Below are 11,383 nucleotides of genomic sequence, written 5' to 3'. Positions count from 1 at the left end.
TCAAGTCCAGAGGAGGAGAGAAAAAAACAAACGGAACATCCGGGAGACGCAACCTGATCTGCAAAAGACGTGGAATGTCCTTCTTTCTTCTTCTTCCGCCCTTCAAACCCGGCAATGATGGAGGAGTAGTTCAAGCGACACGGTGATTGGTGGACGCAGCAGAGGACGAAGAAGAATGTGCACCCCTTGGTTTTGTTGAAAAGGCGAACGCTCCCCTCGTGTGTGTGTGTGTGTGTGTGTGTGAGTGTGTTTTCTTCCTCTGCTTCTTCCTCTTCAATGACAGCAGCAGGAGGCAGCCTGGCGGCGCTGCGGCGGGAAGCTTCCCCCGGTACGACGAGGAGGTTCCGCTGCGGTAAGGAGGACGACGACAACAACAACAACAACAACAACAACAACAACCGCCTGGAATAAACAAACAGGCGCGCGCGCGTGTGTGTGTGAGGAGAGCATGCGGGAAGGGGAAGAGAGGGGGGGGGGGGACACGCACACAATACACAATGGTGTTGCCCGGGGGCCGCCGCCGCTCCTCTCGACCCGGCAGAGGGACTTTGCGTGACAGCTGCGGGGCCAATGGGAACACGCGCGGGGGCCCGCTGCGCTCGAGGCGCCAGCCAATGGAAGAGTGCGAAATGCAGGCTCGTGGATCCAGAGGGCCACGTTAGGCTGTCTGCTGCTGCTGCTGCAGATAAACTTCCACCAACATATATATAGATAGATAGATATATAAATATATCTATATATATATATACATGTATATATGTAGATATATTTATATATATTGAAATAAGGGCGGTCTGTGTTTTTGAAAGCTGCAGTGGCCATTTTAGGTAAGAACTTTTTTGGGACGCGGCTCGTCTTTGTGGATGTGTAGAGGGAGAGGTGTTTGTGTGTGTGTGTGTGCGTGTGTGTGTGTGTGACTCCGGTCTCCAGACTGAATGAACTCCAGCTTAATGTGGATTAAATAGATACCGCACGGAGTTCCACTGCTCCTCCTCCTCCTCCTCCTCTCTCTCTCCCTCTCTCGCTCTCTCTTCTCCCCATCCCTCTCCCCCCCTCTCTTTCTCCGTCCCTCTCTCTCCCTCTCTCTCTCCCCTCCCTCCCTCCCTCTCTCTCCCCCCTCTCCTTCCCCTCCACCTCTCTCCCCCTCTCTCTCCTCCCCTCCCTCTCCCCCCTCTCTCTCTCCCTCCCCCCTCCCTCTCTCCCCCTCCCCCTCCTCTCCTACCCCTCCCTCTCTCCCCCCTCTCTCCTCCCTCTCTCTCTCCCCCCCTCTCTCTCCTCCCTCTCTCCCCCTCCTCTCCTACCCCTCCCTCTCTCCCCCCTCTCTCCTCCCTCTCTCTCTCCCCCCCTCTCTCTCCTCCCTCTCTCTCCCTCCCTCCCTCTCCCCCCCCCTCTCTCTCTCTCCTCCCCTCCCTCTCTCTCTTCTCTCTCTCCCCTCCCCTCGCCTGCTCATTTTTTATGCATTTTTCTAAACTGTCATGGCGATTTTGTGTCCTTGGAAATAAGAGGAAGAAGAAAAAAGGAAAAAAAAGCGCCAGTGTTTTTTTCGGGGCTGACCAACCGGGGGGAGGTGATGATGGTGATGATGAAGGTGATGATGATGATGATGATGCCTCGCCGGTGAGAGTGTGTGTCCGGTCCGGTAGAAGCAGGTGAGCGACCCGCCGGGGGGAGAGAGCAGCTTGTGTTTTATACCGAGAAGGAGTTTATAAGACGCGGTCCGCACGTGCACAGCGGAGGGAGGGAGCGGCGAGGCTGTTCCCGTGTCGCTACAGCGGCGATGCGGTGACACAGCTAGCTGCTCGGCGCTAGCTCGTGTAGCCACGGGGCTGCTAACGCGAAGCAGGACACGGTGTCTCCGTTTTCTCGTTGTCGGTGTGTGTGTGTGTCACGAGTCGCCGTTCACTTCTCCCTCCCTCTTAGCTAGCAGCTCGCCCAACTTGTGGCGAGACAACACTGGAAGCTAGCTGCGCGTTAGCCCCTGCGTCTGCTAGCTTAAAAACCCCTCTCAAGAGAGAGGTGTAAGCTAGGTCGTTAGCCTCTTTTTGTTAGCACCCCCCCCCCCCATTGGAACATTTGCGTGTGGCAGCCAGGTGTGTGTGTGTGTGTGTGTGTGTGTGTGTGAGTGAGAGTATGTGTGTGTGTGTGTGTGTCATCCACAGACTTTCACCTGGCCAGGTGTCACACAACCTGGGCAACAGACAAAGGGTCCCCCCCCACACACACACACACCACAGTGGTCTGAGAGCAGGGTTAATGCATTAAATGTGAAAATGCAAAAAGAGTTAAAGCCAGTAAAGGTGAATAATTATTATACTGACACTTAATGTCAGGACCTTTTTTTTGTCTGCAGGATGGTGTTGGGCTGGACGCTGCTCAACACTCAGGGTATATGCATGTATTTATTAGGCTTAAAATGCAATAATTGATACTTAAATATAATTTGCATAAAAAAAGTTTTTGTGTCAGATTTGAGCATAAAAAAGACAACAACCTCAGGCACCATTGTTCTGGACATTTCTTTTAAACATGTGGAGCTTTGATGAATCATTATTTTTATTGATTATAGTTTCACTATACCATCTTGAATTGGCTCACCGTGCAGAAACCCTGTCCCACAGGTTCTTCATCAGATCTTCTGTATATTTGGTATAAACTTCTCATCTGTTTAATCGGGTGCAGTGGTGAAGCCTTTGGTTTGTTACGAGCTGCGAGGTCGCTGGTGCAATTCCCAGGACTTACACCTGGGCTGGTTTCGGGATGACACTGCCCCAGGCAGTTTCATCACCAGGTCACAGGATGAAAACCCCTTTGCTCTGGTGGATTCGGATCGTCCTTCCTCTCTACTGTTCCTTGACCTCAGTCAAAATCGTCACGAGGAATCTGCCTCAAATGACACTAAACTTCGTTGTCGTTGGACGTTGTTGATGCGTCTGTCGTGGTGAAACTACAAATTTCGGAAGATGAACTACAAAAAACCTCAGCGGCTCCATCAGCATGTTTCGGTGTTTTACCACCGTGTCACATCAGATGTTATGATTCATATGTAACAGTAAATAACATCTGCGTTAATTCATACTCTTCTACTTCAGATTTAATCATTTATGTTCGTGCATGGCGCGTCACGTTCAATATCGCTGCCGCAATGAATTGTGGGTCGTCTATATCTCCTTTCCTTTCGCAGAGGAAGCTCCAGTGCACCCTACGCTAAAGGAGATTGGAAAGGAAGCATTGCAGCTCCTTTCCTAAGCATTTAGAGAATCTGAACAGCTCTTATCATCGCTGCCGATCTTCCGGGTCACTTCAAGATTGAAGGAAACTTCCTAAGCAAATTTGACAATTCGACCGCAGCCCTGGTCTTTGCCAAGTTGTTTTGAGTTTCCCCGCTCACCTTGTTGTCGTCGTAGACATGCAGATGATGCTGTGTGAAGTGCCTACTTGTTCGGCCATTGTGTTACACTCTTCACTGCCTTGCACTTTGACTCCATTATCAAAAGAAGTTGCCTGACTGAGGAAGAGGAGGAGGAGGAGGAGGGGGGTTGTTGAGACAGCTGACTGCTGCAGCAGCAGTCGAGCCATTTGTGGTCGCTGGTAAAGTTAGTTCTACTTTATTACATTCATCAGAATAAAAACCGAGAGTGGAAGAATCCTCCTCAGTGCCAATGGAAGGGCCCACTAAGACGAAGGCATCACGGCAGATGTTCTCAGCTGCTGGTTACAGAGACAACAATGAGATCATAGAGACGGAGCTCGAGTTTGGACGGAACATGTGACGTTTTCTTTTTTACCTTCGCCCTGCTCGTGTGTCACGTGGTAATAGTGACTTAGTTTTTAATCTTCTATATGTGCTCATTTGTTGTTCTTATGTAATGAGCAGAGCTAATCTTTTGTGCATTTCTGAAAAAACGTCTTTGTCAATCAAACACCTCCTCATTTTGCAATTTTATAAAACTTTCCTTGAAAAAAACAACAACTAATATTATAGGCCTGCAACTAACGATTATTTTCATAATCGATTAATCTGTTGATTATTTTCTCGATTAATTGATTTAGTTGTTTGGTTCATAAAATGGTGAGAAATGTCGGTCGTGTTTCCCAGAACCTCACCACAATGTTGCGTTTTGTCCTCACACCAAAGATCTTCAGTTCACTGTCACAGAGGAGCAAAGAAACCAGAACATATTCACATGTAAGAAGCTGAAATCAGAGAATTTTGACTTTTTTTTTCTCATAAAAACTACTTGAACCGATTAATCGATGATCAAAATAGTTGGTGATTAATTTAAAAAATCGATAACTAATCGATTAATTGATTAACTGTTGCAGCTTTACTAATATTGAACATGAAATCTGATTCTATAACTGGGGATTCAGATTCCATCGTCTTATTTTTTTAATAGTTGGCGATTAATTGTTATACAAACTGTACAGTAATGTAAGTAAAACTTCACAATGGTTTAAACTCAACCAGTCCAATATTTTGTTGATTTCTAAAAAAAAAAAAAGGAATAAGAAATTGGTTTAAGATTCCGTCTCAGTCTCACGTCCCCGTAAAGATCTTTTCACATCCAGACAATGAGTTTCTCGTCGTTACTCAAACTTTTCCTGACCTTGTAAAGTTGCTCCTGTTAAGTTGTAGCAGCAGCAGCAGCCGCCATCTTTATTCCGTCTTCTGCTCAACGTTGAGTCACAGGTGAAAAGTCTCTTTCAACCATCTGAGTACCGGGGGTTTGGTCTTCACCACTCGACTGTACGTTTGTGTGTCTCTCATCCTCGAGTCCAATCTGTGCAGCTGGTAAATAAGAAAGAGGTCAGCCGTGTGTTTTGAGTCTGGTGTGGGGACCCGGTCTACGTCGCGCAACTTGCAAAAAGTACAGTTTTCTGATCTTGCGCCAGACTTTCCATTACGACAGACGAAGCCCCCTCTTCTAGGTCCGAGCGCCCCGCTTTGTCCCGGGCCGGTCGGAGCTGTTCAGAATTACCGGGCTCTGCGTCCAACAAATATTGCCCCTTCATTGTCATTTGTGGAACGGGGAAATAACCAGCAGAGCAGCAGCAGAGTGGTAGACATTTTCCCGTTGTCAAGTGATGATGGAGAAAAGTTTCATGCACTGTGTGAATGTTAATTTAGTGTCTTAATCATTGTTGATCAGCATCTCGGTAAGAACTGAGATTGATATTTTTCACTATACTTACTATACTCACTATAATTGAAAATACAACATTCATTTGTTGACCTTTTAAAGGAAGCATTAGCTGAGGAGAAGGTTGGACCACATCCGTCCAGACGAGCGTTTTAGCTCCGCATCAGTTATCAGTAATCTCTGTCCAGATTTAACACACCTGAAAACCTAATAATAATACACTTTTCATTGCTAAAAGCAATATCAAAGTGCAAAGCAGCTGTCAGGGTTCCTACGCAGTAAAGGAAAACGTATGGAATTTGGTTTTTTAGTAATTTCCAGGTCTGGCTACGTATGTAAAAACATATTTGTGTAAATATCGGTCCAGACTGAAGTCTAAACAGACGTGAATCCAAAATAATACTTTTCCGATCTGTCTCATTCTCTCTTAGTGTAGTGAATAATTATCCCACGGTCAGTGATAAACGTTGCCATGGCAACATGGTCTCTATGTACCTGCCACTGTCACTAGCCGTAGTTCACATATGATTCTGACTGGCGGAAGGATAAAGTATTTCCTATCAATATTTAGATGATCCTGGTGACAGATAGTTACTTTGTACTGTAGTTTCCTCTGCTGATGATAAAATACACATTTACCCCAAAATTACAGAGTTTAAATATCAGTTTTTTTCGTATGAGAATCAGTCCTGGAACAGGTAACGTAACGGAAGTGGAAGTATCAATATTTCAATATCAATCTGCAGAAAGCGTGACTTTCCATGTATGAAGTGCAACATGACAGCAAACAGTCAGAATGTGATATGTTAAAATGATTTATTTACATAGTAATATTTACTTGTATAAATAATATATAAAATAACTCATTATATTTATTTAATGATAATATTAATAATACATCACATTTATATAGCGCTCTACCATCAAACAGAACAAAACAATAACTCATCTATATAAGGTTTACCTAATAAACATCTAGCTATTTTCAATTGGATCTCAAATTTGGTCTGAAAACTCTACAGAGAAGTCTGGAATTTTCAAATGGAAAATGTGTAGGAACCCTGAGTCTGGAGTTTAGTTTTTTTAAACGGAGCGAGCAGCGTTCCCAAACTTCCCCCTTTTTAGGCGCTCCGTAAGCTCCCGAGTAGTTTGTGTGGACGATCGGGCGTAAAGGAATCTGCAGTGGCGCGTTTTGAAAACTAAATCGTAGTGACGTGGATGTGGACTTGGACAAACTGGTGAAGTGCTAATTATAGACATTGACCTATATCTACAAGCTGGAAGGTGCAGAAACACATCGTCTGTGCACGATTCTTCTCTCTTTGTGTTTCTCCCCAAAAATATGTAACGTAGACAAAAGGTTGCACGTTCCCGTCGTGACCTGTAGTGTAGAGTATGTCAATATCTCAGGTCGGCCAGACGCTCGGCCCCCCCGGAGGAAAACCGTGTGGTGAGGAGACGCTGCTGCGGGGGGTTTGAGATGTGGAGGTGATTAGTGATTGATGTGATTAATACGAGAAAGCTGAGTGCTGTGTGTGTGTGTGTGTGTGTGTGTGTGTGTGTGTGTGTGTGTGTGTGTGTGTGTGTGTGTGTGTGTGTGTGTGTGTGTGTGTGTGTGTGTGTGTGTGTGTGTGTGTGTGTGTGTGTGTGTGTGTGTGTGTGTGTGTGTGTGTGTGTTGTAACTCGCTGCCTCTGACATCACCGTCCGCTCCTTTTTGTTTTGTTCCCTCGCGGCAGCTTTGTACTGCTGCAGCAGGGACGGAGTGAGGAGGAGCCGCGTTCCATTTAAAAGACGCCCCCCCCCCCCCCCCCCCCCCCCCTTTGTGTTACACATTTTGGTGAAAACAGGGTTGAACTTGGTTTGATGATCGCTCGGCCGGCTGCTCCTCCTCCTCCTCGTCCCTCCAGTGAACCGTCCCCCTGGTGATTCTCAGGCTGCAGCAACAGTTCGGCTCTTAGTGGTTGAGTGAAGGGAACAAGGTCACTGAGACGAGAACGTCTCCGTCCACCGAGACGACCGGGGCGAGGAAGGAAGGATTTCTGTCCGTGGCATGTTTTATTTAAGTCTGTTGCATCACCCACCTTTCTTCATTTATAAAAGAATGAAATCCTGCAAGAAAACTCACTAGTATAATAAAACCCCAAATGAATATATATACTGTATTTTTTATATTTACGTCGGCCGTCCAGACCCAAACTGCTCCGCCTTGTAGAATGGACGATTTCAAAACGGACACGTTTTGAAAATGATGTCGCCGTCACCAAGGCAACCGCTTCTTATCCGTCGCGACTCGACTACCGGCGCCGAAGGTAAAACTGAGGAATGTTCCACCTCGTTGTCGCCCCCCAGAAAAGAAATCCCTCGTCATCCGGTGCGCGAGTCTGAACGAGGATTAAAAACTGATTGGAGCAAAAAAACACTTGTGTAGGCGGAGAACGTCCTTTGTTTTCAAATGAAAACGTTGTAATATACTATGAGTGTAGATCAGATCACAATTCCATCCCGTTGAAAAGTTGAGACATTTTTACCAGTTGAAAAATTTGTTTGATTTCAGATCTCACCCTGTGTGTGTGTGTGTGTGTGTGTGTGTGTGTGTGTGTGTGTGTGTGTGTGTGTGTGTGTGTGTGTGTGTGTGTGTGTGTGTGTGTGTGTGTGTGTGTGTGTGTGTGTGTGTGTGTGTGTGTGTGTGTGTGTGTGTGTGTGTGTGTGTGTGTGTGAGATTCCTGCTGTAAAACGCGTGAGCAGCAGACGGTTGTTTCATTTCTCTCACATCAATATTCACGGCAGACAGATGTTTCCAGCTGCAATTTGGCACAAAACTCAAACCACTCGCTCTCTTTCCCCCTTAGATTTAATGTAAATGTTTTTTTTTCTTAAGGGGAAGTGTCGTGGAGAACAGGAAGTGTTAATTTTTCTTTACCTTGCTGCTATTTCCCTTTTTATTTTACGCTTCTCTGTCACACGTGATCACAGGAGTGTTGTAGTCGATCTGCTGTTGGGGCGCCAGGTTTGTTCTGCTGCGTCAGGCCGGTCGGTGTGAGACCCAGATGAGCTCGCTGACCGACTGGATTAATGTCTTCTACCTCTCAGAAGATTAGAAAGAAGAAAAAAAAAAAAGCTCTCGTGTGATTTGATGTGATGCACTGAGGCACATGTTTAACAAAGTGTGCAGTGAGAAGATGGGGTCAGGTGTGGGGCGGGGTTTGAAAAGTTCATTAAGGGTCATTTGTATGAGATTGGACTTTAAAGCTACAGTGTGCAATATTTAGAACTTCTTTACTGTATTCACAGAAATTGAATGTATTGTCCAAAACTTTGTGTTCATATATGTATAATCAACTGTGAATGACTTAAATACAGTTATATGTGGTGGACCCAACCTCCGTGTGAGTCTCCATGTTTCTACGTCGTGTTGAATACGGTAGTTGAACTAAAAGGTCCAGAATACGTCGCGTTCACGTTGAATTTTCAGACGCTGCAGGAAATGGAATCAGTGGTGCGCCACCATAAAGAGTCCCTTGTCGGTCGCTCAGTTGGAGCCACTGTAATAATTACACACCATTACAACCCCTGTTCTTCCACACACACACACACACACACGTCTTCATCACACCTTTAAATGACCACATGTGGAGGCGACAGCGAGGCCCTCGACAGACTTAATGAACTGCGACCTGCACTCTGTCTGCACCTGCACCTGAAGCGGTTCAGTCTCTAAATATTAATATTGCATGATGTTGTCATATTGGGACTTGTGGATTTATTAGTTCCTCTAAAATTAAAATGCTTGTGGCATTGAATTCAAACAGAAGACTTTGGAGTAGAGGGAATGTTGTCCAAGCGAAGAACTCAAACACTGAGGAGCAGTTAAAGAAAAAAGAAACTAGAGCAGAATATTTGTTTTGACAGTTGCCACTCAAGCCACTGATGATATGAAGTAGATTTGTGATCAAGAGTCACTTAATTTTTTAAGTATTTCATTCAAACTGCTCATAAAACACAAACAAACTGCTCGATTGACAAACTGTGTCTCTATGGCAACAGGAGATGGAGTGACGACGGCATGACCCCGCAGCACTTCACCGATCAGACTCACGAGCTCGTCTCTGTCGGCTCACTGTCTGTTGCTCTGGTGAAATCAGCTTGTCAGTCCAGCTGCCGACAGCCGGCTCGTCGACGAGGGCGAGGCGGTGTCAGTGTCTGTGTTTTATCCCGTAGTCATGCCAACGCCATTTTTTTCTCCATTTCAAACGAAACCCCAATATGGCCTGTCGTCTGACTTCCTGCGTGTCTTAGATTTTTATGTTGTATGTTATTTTTATGTTTTTATGTTGGGAGAGGAACCCCTATCAGGATACATCAACAGGTAGTTTGGCGTATATTCAATAGAGCCCGGGCGATATGGAGTTTTGGGGCCCGATGCTGATATCGATATACATGGTTCTGTGAATTAAACATATGCTTTGAGGCATTTCAACAAAGTTTTGTGTTTAGAGTTTGGGTTATTTTGAATTTCGACACCGTTTGACACTTTTTTTTGGTTTTAACATTTTGTTTATCCGTCTCCTAGATGAGTATTAATCGGTATTGGCCTGGAAAAAGCCGCATCTGTCAGCCACTATTCCGATGGAAGATTATTTGTATGTAAGGATTTTTCTTCCAGTTCCTCGAGGACATCTTTCTTTTTTACTTGTCTTTTCTTTTCTTTTTATGTGACAGTAAAACTGAACATCTTTAGCATGTCTAAAGACGTCACCTTGAGACAGTTTATGGACCAAAAAGTGATTCATTGCTTTAAAATATATATATATTTTAATGCTGCTGCAGTTCAGAGATGTAGTGGTGTTGAGGCTTTTAGTTCAGAAATACTTTCAGTGTGTTTTTGACTCGAGTTGCGTTGGTGGTATTTGCCTCTAGAGGACGGAGGTGAGCTCCTCACGGAGTCTTATGGAACCAGTCGTTGTCCAACCATCTTTTTTTGACAACACAACAAGGCTCAGTGGTGTCGCAACTGCACAGACGGTAAAGTTAAAAAAGGGGCACTTAGCGATTTTAAAGCAAAACACGTCTTGTGAAAAATAGCAAATACTTCCGTCAGCTGTCGGTTCTGTGATACATTCCTTATTGTTGTGTTGCGTTCACGGTTCTTATATCATTGTGCTGAGTTTCCCAGTTTGTAGTTTTGCTGTGGTAGAAAAGTTTAATTAATCTTGTGGCTCTCCTCCTCTGTGGTGAGACTCAATCTCAGTCGACATTCAAATCGCTCTGCAGCAGTTCAAACATGAATCTGCAGTGTGGGCGGGAACCAGCCTCCTTCGCATTCCAGTAAATTAACCCAGCAGACGTTTAGAGCCTGATTTCTTTTTTAAATATTCTTAACCCCCCTGAGGCAGGTGAAACAGGAAAGTGTTTACCTTCCATCATTAACACGTGTGTGTGTGTCTGATCTTGGTTGGAGCTTCGTACAGCCTGAGTTTTTATGCTGGATTCTTGTTTTCACGTTTAAATGCTCCACAAACCCCAAGTTCACCGAAACCAAACTCTTGTTTCAATGTTTGCTAGTTTCTGAAGTTTTGTGTAAATGTGTTTGTGTGTGTTTTTCAAACCCCAGACCAACTCTGGGGTTTTGGGGGGGAAGCAGTAGTGTTTGGACGTTTTGGCGACAGCTGTGTGGATAAACCTGAGATGTTCAGCTGCAGATAGCTGCTCCTGATGATGCGGCGTTCGCGCCGTTGGGTTACTCACGCGAGTTGGGCCGCTGGATCATTTCACTAACGCGTGTAAACACAACCCGAGAACATCCACCCGTTCTCTATCGGACGTCATTGACTTTCGCGAAAAATTGTGTCACGCGAATATTACGTCGAGTTAAAATATTACAACACGAGCGAATGATGTCCGGCATCTTTGCATTGATTGCTCGTCATTGTGCTGAAAAAAATTGTCAGACTTTACATCAGACTTCACTGTTCTGAGATCAGTTATCAAAAAAAAAATAAATGCTACAGTATATTTGATATGTTTATTGCAGTTTAAAGAAATGGTCCCAATACTTGGTGTGCAGGAAAGTGAAGAGGTCCCAGGCCGAGTGCAGCAGGATGTAGGACAGAACCTTTGGGCTAGGGCCGGGCGATATGGCTGAAAACTATATCACGATATAAGTGTTTCATATCGGTCGATATCAATAATTACTGATCATTTTTATGACCTAAGAAACACAAACACAAGCCAGCGAGATGGC

The 11,383-nt window shown here is 45.0% G+C and overlaps 1 protein-coding gene across 12 annotated transcripts in view; it reads left to right on the top strand.

Moving 5' to 3' along the window:
* Nucleotides 1-11,383, top strand: part of chd6 (chromodomain helicase DNA binding protein 6) — a 55,672-nt gene continuing 44,289 nt past the window's right edge. For 10 of the 12 annotated variants that reach the window (XM_047332802.1, XM_047332794.1, XM_047332796.1 and 7 more), the window contains exon 1: nucleotides 1,416-1,649. The gene's annotated coding sequence lies outside the window, so the exon portion shown is untranslated. Of the gene's footprint in view, nucleotides 353-1,415; nucleotides 1,650-11,383 lie in introns of those variants that run through there. The other 2 variants (XM_047332792.1, XM_047332793.1) reach the window with 2 other exon arrangements.

The sequence above is a fragment of the Scophthalmus maximus genome, chromosome 6 (assembly GCF_022379125.1).
Source record: "Scophthalmus maximus strain ysfricsl-2021 chromosome 6, ASM2237912v1, whole genome shotgun sequence".
Classification (NCBI taxonomy): Eukaryota; Metazoa; Chordata; class Actinopteri; order Pleuronectiformes; family Scophthalmidae; genus Scophthalmus; species Scophthalmus maximus.
The sequence above is the reverse complement of the archived record's forward strand: the minus strand, read 5'-3'. Positions and strand labels throughout refer to the sequence as shown.